General features: G+C 44.7%; 1 protein-coding gene across 1 annotated transcript in view; it reads right to left on the bottom strand.

Annotated features, from left to right (window-relative positions):
• Window positions 1-11,107, bottom strand: part of LOC124018336 (dedicator of cytokinesis protein 1-like) — a 338,789-nt gene that overhangs the window by 225,929 nt on the left and 101,753 nt on the right.

Here is an 11,107-nt window from a genome sequence, read left to right as displayed (position 1 = left end):
TACAGCAGTAGGCCTCTATTAACAATAAAACAGCAGTAGGCCTCTATTAACAATAAAACAGCAGTAGGCCTCTATTAACAATAATACAGCAGTAGGCCTCTATTAACAATAATACAGCAGTAGGCCTCTAATAACAATAATACAGCAGTAGGCCTCTATTAACAATAATACAGCAGTAGGCCTCTATTAACAATAAAACAGCAGTAGGCCTCTATTAACAATAAAACAGCAGTAGGCCTCTATTAACAATAATACAGCAGTAGGCCTCTATTAACAATAATACAGCAGTAGGCCTCTATTAACAACAATACAGCAGTAGGCCTCTATTAACAATAATACAGCAGTAGGCCTCTATTAACAATAATACAGCAGTAGGCCTCTAATAACAACAATACAGCAGTAGGCCTCTATTAACAACAATACAGCAGTAGGCCTCTATTAACAATAATACAGCAGTAGGCCTCTATTAACAATAATACAGCAGTAGGCCTCTATTAACAATAATACAGCAGTAGGCCTCTATTAACAATAATACAGCAGTAGGCCTCTATTAACAATAATACAGCAGTAGGCCTCTATTAACAATAATACAGCAGTAGGCCTCTATTAACAATAATACAGCAGTAGGCCTCTATTAACAACAATACAGCAGTAGGCCTCTATTAACAATAATACAGCAGTAGGCCTCTAATAACAATAATACAGCAGTAGGCCTCTATTAACAACAATATGATGATCTGTGACATCGTAGCCTACCAGGATAGACCAGCAGTAGGCCTCTATTAACAACAATATGATGATCTGTGACATCGTAGCCTACCAGGATAGACCAGCAGTAGGCCTCTATTAACAACAATATGATGATCTGTGACATCGTAGCCTACCAGGATAGACCAGCAGTAGGCCTCTATTAACAACAATATGATGATCTGTGACATCGTAGCCTACCAGGATAGACCAGCAGTAGGCCTCTAATAACAACAATATGATGATCTGTGACATCGTAGCCTACCAGGATAGACCAGCAGTAGGCCTCTATTAACAACAATATGATGATCTGTGACATCGTAGCCTACCAGGATAGACCAGCAGTAGGCCTCTAATAACAACAATATGATGATCTGTGACATCGTAGCCTACCAGGATAGACCAGCAGTAGGCCTCTATTAACAACAATATGATGATCTGAGACATCGTAGCCTACCAGGATAGACCAGCAGTAGGCCTCTATTAACAACAATATGATGATCTGTGACATCGTAGCCTACCAGGATAGACCAGCAGTAGGCCTCTAATAACAACAATATGATGATCTGTGACATCGTAGCCTACCAGGATAGACCAGCAGTAGGCCTCTATTAACAACAATATGATGATCTGTGACATCGTAGCCTACCAGGATAGACCAGCAGTAGGCCTCTATTAACAACAATATGATGATCTGTGACATCGTAGCCTACCAGGATAGACCAGCAGTAGGCCTCTATTAACAACAATATGATGATCTGTGACATCGTAGCCTACCAGGATAGACCAGCAGTAGGCCTCTATTAACAACAATATGATGATCTGTGACATCGTAGCCTACCAGGATAGACCAGCAGTAGGCCTCTATTAACAACAATATGATGATCTGTGACATCGTAGCCTACCAGGATAGACCAGCAGTAGGCCTCTATTAACAACAATATGATGATCTGTGACATCGTAGCCTACCAGGATAGACCAGCAGTAGGCCTCTATTAACAACAATATGATGATCTGTGACATCGTAGCCTACCAGGATAGACCAGCAGTAGGCCTCTATTAACAACAATATGATGATCTGTGACATCGTAGCCTACCAGGATAGACCAGCAGTAGGCCTCTATTAACAACAATATGATGATCTGTGACATCGTAGCCTACCAGGATAGACCAGCAGTAGGCCTCTATTAACAACAATATGATGATCTGTGACATCGTAGCCTACCAGGATAGACCAGCAGTAGGCCTCTATTAACAACAATATGATGATCTGTGACATCGTAGCCTACCAGGATAGACCAGCAGTAGGCCTCTATTAACAACAATATGATGATCTGTGACATCGTAGCCTACCAGGATAGACCAGCAGTAGGCCTCTATTAACAACAATATGATGATCTGTGACATCGTAGCCTACCAGGATAGACCAGCAGTAGGCCTCTATTAACAACAATATGATGATCTGTGACATCGTAGCCTACCAGGATAGACCAGCAGTAGGCCTCTATTAACAACAATATGATGATCTGTGACATCGTAGCCTACCAGGATAGACCAGCAGTAGGCCTCTATTAACAACAATATGATGATCTGTGACATCGTAGCCTACCAGGATAGACCAGCAGTAGGCCTCTATTAACAACAATATGATGATCTGTGACATCGTAGCCTACCAGGATAGACCAGCAGTAGGCCTCTATTAACAACAATATGATGATCTGTGACATCGTAGCCTACCAGGATAGACCAGCAGTAGGCCTCTATTAACAACAATATGATGATCTGTGACATCGTAGCCTACCAGGATAGACCAGCAGTAGGCCTCTATTAACAACAATATGATGATCTGTGACATCGTAGCCTACCAGGATAGACCAGCAGTAGGCCTCTATTAACAACAATATGATGATCTGTGACATCGTAGCCTACCAGGATAGACCAGCAGTAGGCCTCTATTAACAACAATATGATGATCTGTGACATCGTAGCCTACCAGGATAGACCAGCAGTAGGCCTCTATTAACAACAATATGATGATCTGTGACATCGTAGCCTACCAGGATAGACCAGCAGTAGGCCTCTATTAACAACAATATGATGATCTGTGACATCGTAGCCTACCAGGATAGACCAGCAGTAGGCCTCTATTAACAACAATATGATGATCTGTGACATCGTAGCCTACCAGGATAGACCAGCAGTAGGCCTCTATTAACAACAATATGATGATCTGTGACATCGTAGCCTACCAGGATAGACCAGCAGTAGGCCTCTATTAACAACAATATGATGATCTGTGACATCGTAGCCTACCAGGATAGACCAGCAGTAGGCCTCTATTAACAACAATATGATGATCTGTGACATCGTGAGCCTACCAGGATAGACCAGCAGTAGGCCTCTATTAACAACAATATGATGATCTGTGACATCGTAGCCTACCAGGATAGACCAGCAGTAGGCCTCTATTAACAACAATATGATGATCTGTGACATCGTAGCCTACCAGGATAGACCAGCAGTAGGCCTCTATTAACAACAATATGATGATCTGTGACATCGTAGCCTACCAGGATAGACCAGCAGTAGGCCTCTATTAACAACAATATGATGATCTGTGACATCGTAGCCTACCAGGATAGACCAGCAGTAGGCCTCTATTAACAACAATATGATGATCTGTGACATCGTAGCCTACCAGGATAGACCAGCAGTAGGCCTCTATTAACAACAATATGATGATCTGTGACATCGTAGCCTACCAGGATAGACCAGCAGTAGGCCTCTATTAACAACAATATGATGATCTGTGACATCGTAGCCTACCAGGATAGACCAGCAGTAGGCCTCTATTAACAACAATATGATGATCTGTGACATCGTAGCCTACCAGGATAGACCAGCAGTAGGCCTCTATTAACAACAATATGATGATCTGTGACATCGTAGCCTACCAGGATAGACCAGCAGTAGGCCTCTATTAACAACAATATGATGATCTGTGACATCGTAGCCTACCAGGATAGACCAGCAGTAGGCCTCTATTAACAACAATATGATGATCTGTGACATCGTAGCCTACCAGGATAGACCAGCAGTAGGCCTCTAATAACAACAATATGATGATCTGTGACATCGTAGCCTACCAGGATAGACCAGCAGTAGGCCTCTATTAACAACAATATGATGATCTGTGACATCGTAGCCTACCAGGATAGACCAGCAGTAGGCCTCTATTAACAACAATATGATGATCTGTGACATCGTAGCCTACCAGGATAGACCAGCAGTAGGCCTCTATTAACAACAATATGATGATCTGTGACATCGTAGCCTACCAGGATAGACCAGCAGTAGGCCTCTATTAACAACAATATGATGATCTGTGACATCGTAGCCTACCAGGATAGACCAGCAGTAGGCCTCTATTAACAACAATATGATGATCTGTGACATCGTAGCCTACCAGGATAGACCAGCAGTAGGCCTCTATTAACAACAATATGATGATCTGTGACATCGTAGCCTACCAGGATAGACCAGCAGTAGGCCTCTATTAACAACAATATGATGATCTGTGACATCGTAGCCTACCAGGATAGACCAGCAGTAGGCCTCTATTAACAACAATATGATGATCTGTGACATCGTAGCCTACCAGGATAGACCAGCAGTAGGCCTCTATTAACAACAATATGATGATCTGTGACATCGTAGCCTACCAGGATAGACCAGCAGTAGGCCTCTATTAACAACAATATGATGATCTGTGACATCGTAGCCTACCAGGATAGACCAGCAGTAGGCCTCTATTAACAACAATATGATGATCTGTGACATCGTAGCCTACCAGGATAGACCAGCAGTAGGCCTCTATTAACAACAATATGATGATCTGTGACATCGTAGCCTACCAGGATAGACCAGCAGTAGGCCTCTATTAACAACAATATGATGATCTGTGACATCGTAGCCTACCAGGATAGACCAGCAGTAGGCCTCTATTAACAACAATATGATGATCTGTGACATCGTAGCCTACCAGGATAGACCAGCAGTAGGCCTCTAATAACAACAATATGATGATCTGGCCTCTATTAACAACAATATGATGATCTGTGACATCGTAGCCTACCAGGATAGACCAGCAGTAGGCCTCTATTAACAACAATATGATGATCTGTGACATCGTAGCCTACCAGGATAGACCAGCAGTAGGCCTCTATTAACAACAATATGATGATCTGTGACATCGTAGCCTACCAGGATAGACCAGCAGTAGGCCTCTATTAACAACAATATGATGATCTGTGACATCGTAGCCTACCAGGATAGACCAGCAGTAGGCCTCTATTAACAACAATATGATGATCTGTGACATCGTAGCCTACCAGGATAGACCAGCAGTAGGCCTCTATTAACAACAATATGATGATCTGTGACATCGTAGCCTACCAGGATAGACCAGCAGTAGGCCTCTATTAACAACAATATGATGATCTGTGACATCGTAGCCTACCAGGATAGACCAGCAGTAGGCCTCTATTAACAACAATATGATGATCTGTGACATCGTAGCCTACCAGGATAGACCAGCAGTAGGCCTCTATTAACAACAATATGATGATCTGTGACATCGTAGCCTACCAGGATAGACCAGCAGTAGGCCTCTATTAACAACAATATGATGATCTGTGACATCGTAGCCTACCAGGATAGACCAGCAGTAGGCCTCTATTAACAACAATATGATGATCTGTGACATCGTAGCCTACCAGGATAGACCAGCAGTAGGCCTCTATTAACAACAATATGATGATCTGTGACATCGTAGCCTACCAGGATAGACCAGCAGTAGGCCTCTATTAACAACAATATGATGATCTGTGACATCGTAGCCTACCAGGATAGACCAGCAGTAGGCCTCTATTAACAACAATATGATGATCTGTGACATCGTAGCCTACCAGGATAGACCAGCAGTAGGCCTCTATTAACAACAATATGATGATCTGTGACATCGTAGCCTACCAGGATAGACCAGCAGTAGGCCTCTATTAACAACAATATGATGATCTGTGACATCGTAGCCTACCAGGATAGACCAGCAGTAGGCCTCTATTAACAACAATATGATGATCTGTGACATCGTAGCCTACCAGGATAGACCAGCAGTAGGCCTCTATTAACAACAATATGATGATCTGTGACATCGTAGCCTACCAGGATAGACCAGCAGTAGGCCTCTATTAACAACAATATGATGATCTGTGACATCGTAGCCTACCAGGATAGACCAGCAGTAGGCCTCTATTAACAACAATATGATGATCTGTGACATCGTAGCCTACCAGGATAGACCAGCAGTAGGCCTCTATTAACAACAATATGATGATCTGTGACATCGTAGCCTACCAGGATAGACCAGCAGTAGGCCTCTATTAACAACAATATGATGATCTGTGACATCGTAGCCTACCAGGATAGACCAGCAGTAGGCCTCTATTAACAACAATATGATGATCTGTGACATCGTAGCCTACCAGGATAGACCAGCAGTAGGCCTCTATTAACAACAATATGATGATCTGTGACATCGTAGCCTACCAGGATAGACCAGCAGTAGGCCTCTATTAACAACAATATGATGATCTGTGACATCGTAGCCTACCAGGATAGACCAGCAGTAGGCCTCTATTAACAACAATATGATGATCTGTGACATCGTAGCCTACCAGGATAGACCAGCAGTAGGCCTCTATTAACAACAATATGATGATCTGTGACATCGTAGCCTACCAGGATAGACCAGCAGTAGGCCTCTATTAACAACAATATGATGATCTGTGACATCGTAGCCTACCAGGATAGACCAGCAGTAGGCCTCTATTAACAACAATATGATGATCTGTGACATCCTACCAGGATAGACCAGCAGTAGGCCTCTATTAACAACAATATGATGATCTGTGACATCGTAGCCTACCAGGATAGACCAGCAGTAGGCCTCTATTAACAACAATATGATGATCTGTGACATCGTAGCCTACCAGGATAGACCAGCAGTAGGCCTCTATTAACAACAATATGATGATCTGTGACATCGTAGCCTACCAGGATAGACCAGCAGTAGGCCTCTATTAACAACAATATGATGATCTGTGACATCGTAGCCTACCAGGATAGACCAGCAGTAGGCCTCTATTAACAACAATATGATGATCTGTGACATCATCACCAGGATAGACCAGCAGTAGGCCTCTATTAACAACAATATGATGATCTGTGACATCATCACCAGGATAGACCAGCAGTAGGCCAGGATAGACCAGCAGTAGGCCTCTATTAACAACAATATGATGATCTGTGACATCGTAGCCTACCAGGATAGACCAGCAGTAGGCCTCTATTAACAACAATATGATGATCTGTGACATCGTAGCCTACCAGGATAGACCAGCAGTAGGCCTCTAATAACAACAATATGATGATCTGTGACATCGTAGCCTACCAGGATAGACCAGCAGTAGGCCTCTATTAACAACAATATGATGATCTGTGACATCATCACCAGGATAGACCAGCAGTAGGCCTCTATTAACAACAATATGATGATCTGTGACATCGTAGCCTACCAGGATAGACCAGCAGTAGGCCTCTATTAACAACAATATGATGATCTGTGACATCGTAGCCTACCAGGATAGACCAGCAGTAGGCCTCTATTAACAACAATATGATGATCTGTGACATCGTAGCCTACCAGGATAGACCAGCAGTAGGCCTCTATTAACAACAATATGATGATCTGTGACATCGTAGCCTACCAGGATAGACCAGCAGTAGGCCTCTATTAACAACAATATGATGATCTGTGACATCGTAGCCTACCAGGATAGACCAGCAGTAGGCCTCTATTAACAACAATATGATGATCTGTGACATCGTAGCCTACCAGGATAGACCAGCAGTAGGCCTCTATTAACAACAATATGATGATCTGTGACATCGTAGCCTACCAGGATAGACCAGCAGTAGGCCTCTATTAACAACAATATGATGATCTGTGACATCGTAGCCTACCAGGATAGACCAGCAGTAGGCCTCTATTAACAACAATATGATGATCTGTGACATCATAGCCTACCAGGATAGACCAGCAGTAGGCCTCTATTAACAACAATATGATGATCTGTGACATCACCAGGATAGACCAGCAGTAGGCCTCTATTAACAACAATATGATGATCTGTGACATCATCACCAGGATAGACCAGCAGTAGGCCTCTATTAACAACAATATGATGATCTGTGACATCGTAGCCTACCAGGATAGACCAGCAGTAGGCCTCTATTAACAACAATATGATGATCTGTGACATCATAGCCTACCAGGATAGACCAGCAGTAGGCCTCTATTAACAACAATATGATGATCTGTGACATCATCACCAGGATAGACCAGCAGTAGGCCTCTATTAACAACAATATGATGATCTGTGACATCATCACCAGGAAAGACCAGCAGTAGGCCTCTATTAACAACAATATGATGATCTGTGACATCATCACCAGGATAGACCAGCAGTAGGCCTCTAATAACAACAATATGATGATCTGTGACATCATCACCAGGATAGACCAGCAGTAGGCCTCTATTAACAACAATATGATGATCTGTGACATCATCACCAGGATAGACCAGGACATTCTGAATGTTAAGAAAACAACCATTTCATGACAGTTTTTATTCAAATGAGCCTACACACCTAGCTGGCTGTTATCGTCAGTCAGTCAGAGGCACCACTGAGTCAGAGGTACCGGTCAGACAGAGGTACCAGTCAGACAGAGGAACCACAGTCAGACAGAGGAACCAGTCAGACAGAGGAACCACAGTCAGACAGAGGAACCACAGTCAGACAGAGGAACCAGTCAGTCAGACAGAGGTACCAGTCAGTCAGTCAGACAGAGGAACCACAGTCAGTCAGACAGAGGAACCACAGTCAGTCAGACAGAGGAACCACAGTCAGTCAGACAGAGGAACCACAGTCAGTCAGAGGAACCACAGTCAGTCAGAGGAACCACAGTCAGTCAGACAGAGGAACCACAGTCAGTCAGACAGAGGAACCACAGTCAGTCAGACAGAGGAACCACAGTCAGTCAGACAGAGGAACCACAGTCAGTCAGTCAGAGGAACCACAGTCAGTCAGAGGAACCACAGTCAGTCAGACAGAGGAACCACAGTCAGTCAGACAGAGGAACCACAGTCAGTCAGACAGAGGAACCACAGTCAGTCAGACAGAGGAACCACAGTCAGTCAGACAGAGGAACCACAGTCAGTCAGACAGAGGAACCACAGTCAGTCAGACAGAGGAACCACAGTCAGCCAGACAGAGGAACCACAGTCAGCCAGACAGAGGAACCACAGTCAGCCAGACAGAGGAACCACAGTCAGCCAGACAGAGGAACCACAGTCAGCCAGACAGAGGAACCACAGTCAGCCAGACAGAGGAACCACAGTCAGCCAGACAGAGGAACCACAGTCAGCCAGACAGAGGAACCACAGTCAGACAGTCAGAGGAACCACAGTCAGACAGTCAGAGGAACCACAGTCAGCCAGTCAGAGGAACCACAGTCAGCCAGCCAGAGGAACCACAGACAGCCAGCCAGAGGAACCACAGACAGCCAGACAAACCACAGTCAGTCAGCCAGAGGAACCACAGTCAGTCAGCCAGAGGAACCACAGTCAGTCAGCCAGAGGAACCACAGTCAGTCAGAGGAACCACAGTCAGTCAGAGGAACCACAGTCAGTCAGAGGAACCACAGTCAGTCAGAGGAACCACAGTCAGTCAGAGGAACCACAGTCAGAGGATCCATGTGCAGAGGAAGTAGGAGATTTATAATTGGAATTACAATGACGGAATGAAGTCGTCGCAGACAAGGACGGGGAACGTAGCAAAATATCCCAAATTAGCCTTGCAATGTTAGCTAGCTAGTTAGCTGGCTCATGACAGCCGCAGGTGATCGTAACATTGTTTGTGGTGGTTGTGTTAATGTGTCGACTTAACAACAGGGGGGCAAGTTGACCTGGCATTGCTTCCTGCCCAGTGGGTATAACTGAGTGGATAAACAAGGCTGCTCAGGTAGTCTTCAAATGCCTGTCATTTCCTCTGTGAGAGAGGAGGAGAGTGTCATTTCCTCTGTGAGAGAGGAGGAGAGTGTCATTTCCTCTGTGAGAGAGGAGGAGAGTGTCATTTCCTCTGTGAGAGAGGAGGAGAGTGTCATTTCCTCTGTGTGGGAGAGGAGGAGAGTGTCATTTCCTCTGTGAGAGAGGAGGAGAATGTCATTTCCTCTGTGAGAGAGGAGGAGAATGTCATTTCCTCTGTGAGAGAGGAGGAGAATGTCATTTCCTCTGTGTGGGAGAGGAGGAGAATGTCATTTCCTCTGTGAGAGAGGAGGAGAATGTCATTTCCTCTGTGAGAGAGGAGGAGAATGTCATTTCCTCTGTGAGAGAGGAGGAGAATGTCATTTCCTCTGTGAGAGAGGAGGAGAATGTCATTTCCTCTGTGAGAGAGGAGGAGAGTGTCATTTCCTCTGTGAGAGAGGAGGAGAGTGTCATTTCCTCTGTGAGAGAGGAGGAGAGTGTCATTTCCTCTGTGTGAGAGGAGGAGAATGTCATTTCCTCTGTGCGAGAGGAGGAGAATGTCATTTCCTCTGTGAGAGAGGAGGAGAATGTCATTTCCTCTGTGCGAGAGGAGGAGAATGTCATTTCCTCTGTGCGAGAGGAGGAGAATGTCATTTCCTCTGTGAGAGAGGAGGAGAGTGTCATTTCCTCTATGCGAGAGGAGGAGAGTGTCATTTCCTCTGTGCGAGAGGAGGAGAGTGTCATTTCCTCTGTGCGAGAGGAGGAGAGTGTCATTTCCTCTGTGAGAGAGGAGGAGAGTGTCATTTCCTCTGTGAGAGAGGAGGAGAGTGTCATTTCCTCTGTGAGAGAGGAGGAGAGTGTCATTTCCTCTGTGAGAGAGGAGGAGAGTGTCATTTCCTCTGTGAGAGAGGAGGAGAGTCATTTCCTCTGTGAGAGAGGAGGAGAATGTCATTTCCTCTGTGAGAGAGGAGGAGAATGTCATTTCCTCTGTGAGAGAGGAGGAGAATGTCATTTCCTCTGTGAGAGAGGAGGAGAATGTCATTTCCTCTGTGAGAGAGGAGGAGAATGTCATTTCCTCTGTGAGAGAGGAGGAGAATGTCATTTCCTCTGTGAGAGAGGAGGAGAATGTCATTTCCTCTGTGAGAGAGGAGGAGAATGTCATTTCCTCTGTGAGAGAGGAGGAGAATGTCATTTCCTCTGTGAGAGAGGAGGAGA

This window comes from Oncorhynchus gorbuscha, unplaced genomic scaffold (assembly GCF_021184085.1).
Source record: "Oncorhynchus gorbuscha isolate QuinsamMale2020 ecotype Even-year unplaced genomic scaffold, OgorEven_v1.0 Un_scaffold_480, whole genome shotgun sequence".
NCBI classification, from domain to species: domain Eukaryota; kingdom Metazoa; phylum Chordata; class Actinopteri; order Salmoniformes; family Salmonidae; genus Oncorhynchus; species Oncorhynchus gorbuscha.
Note: the sequence above shows the minus strand (reverse complement) of the source record. Positions and strands in the feature narration are given on the sequence as shown.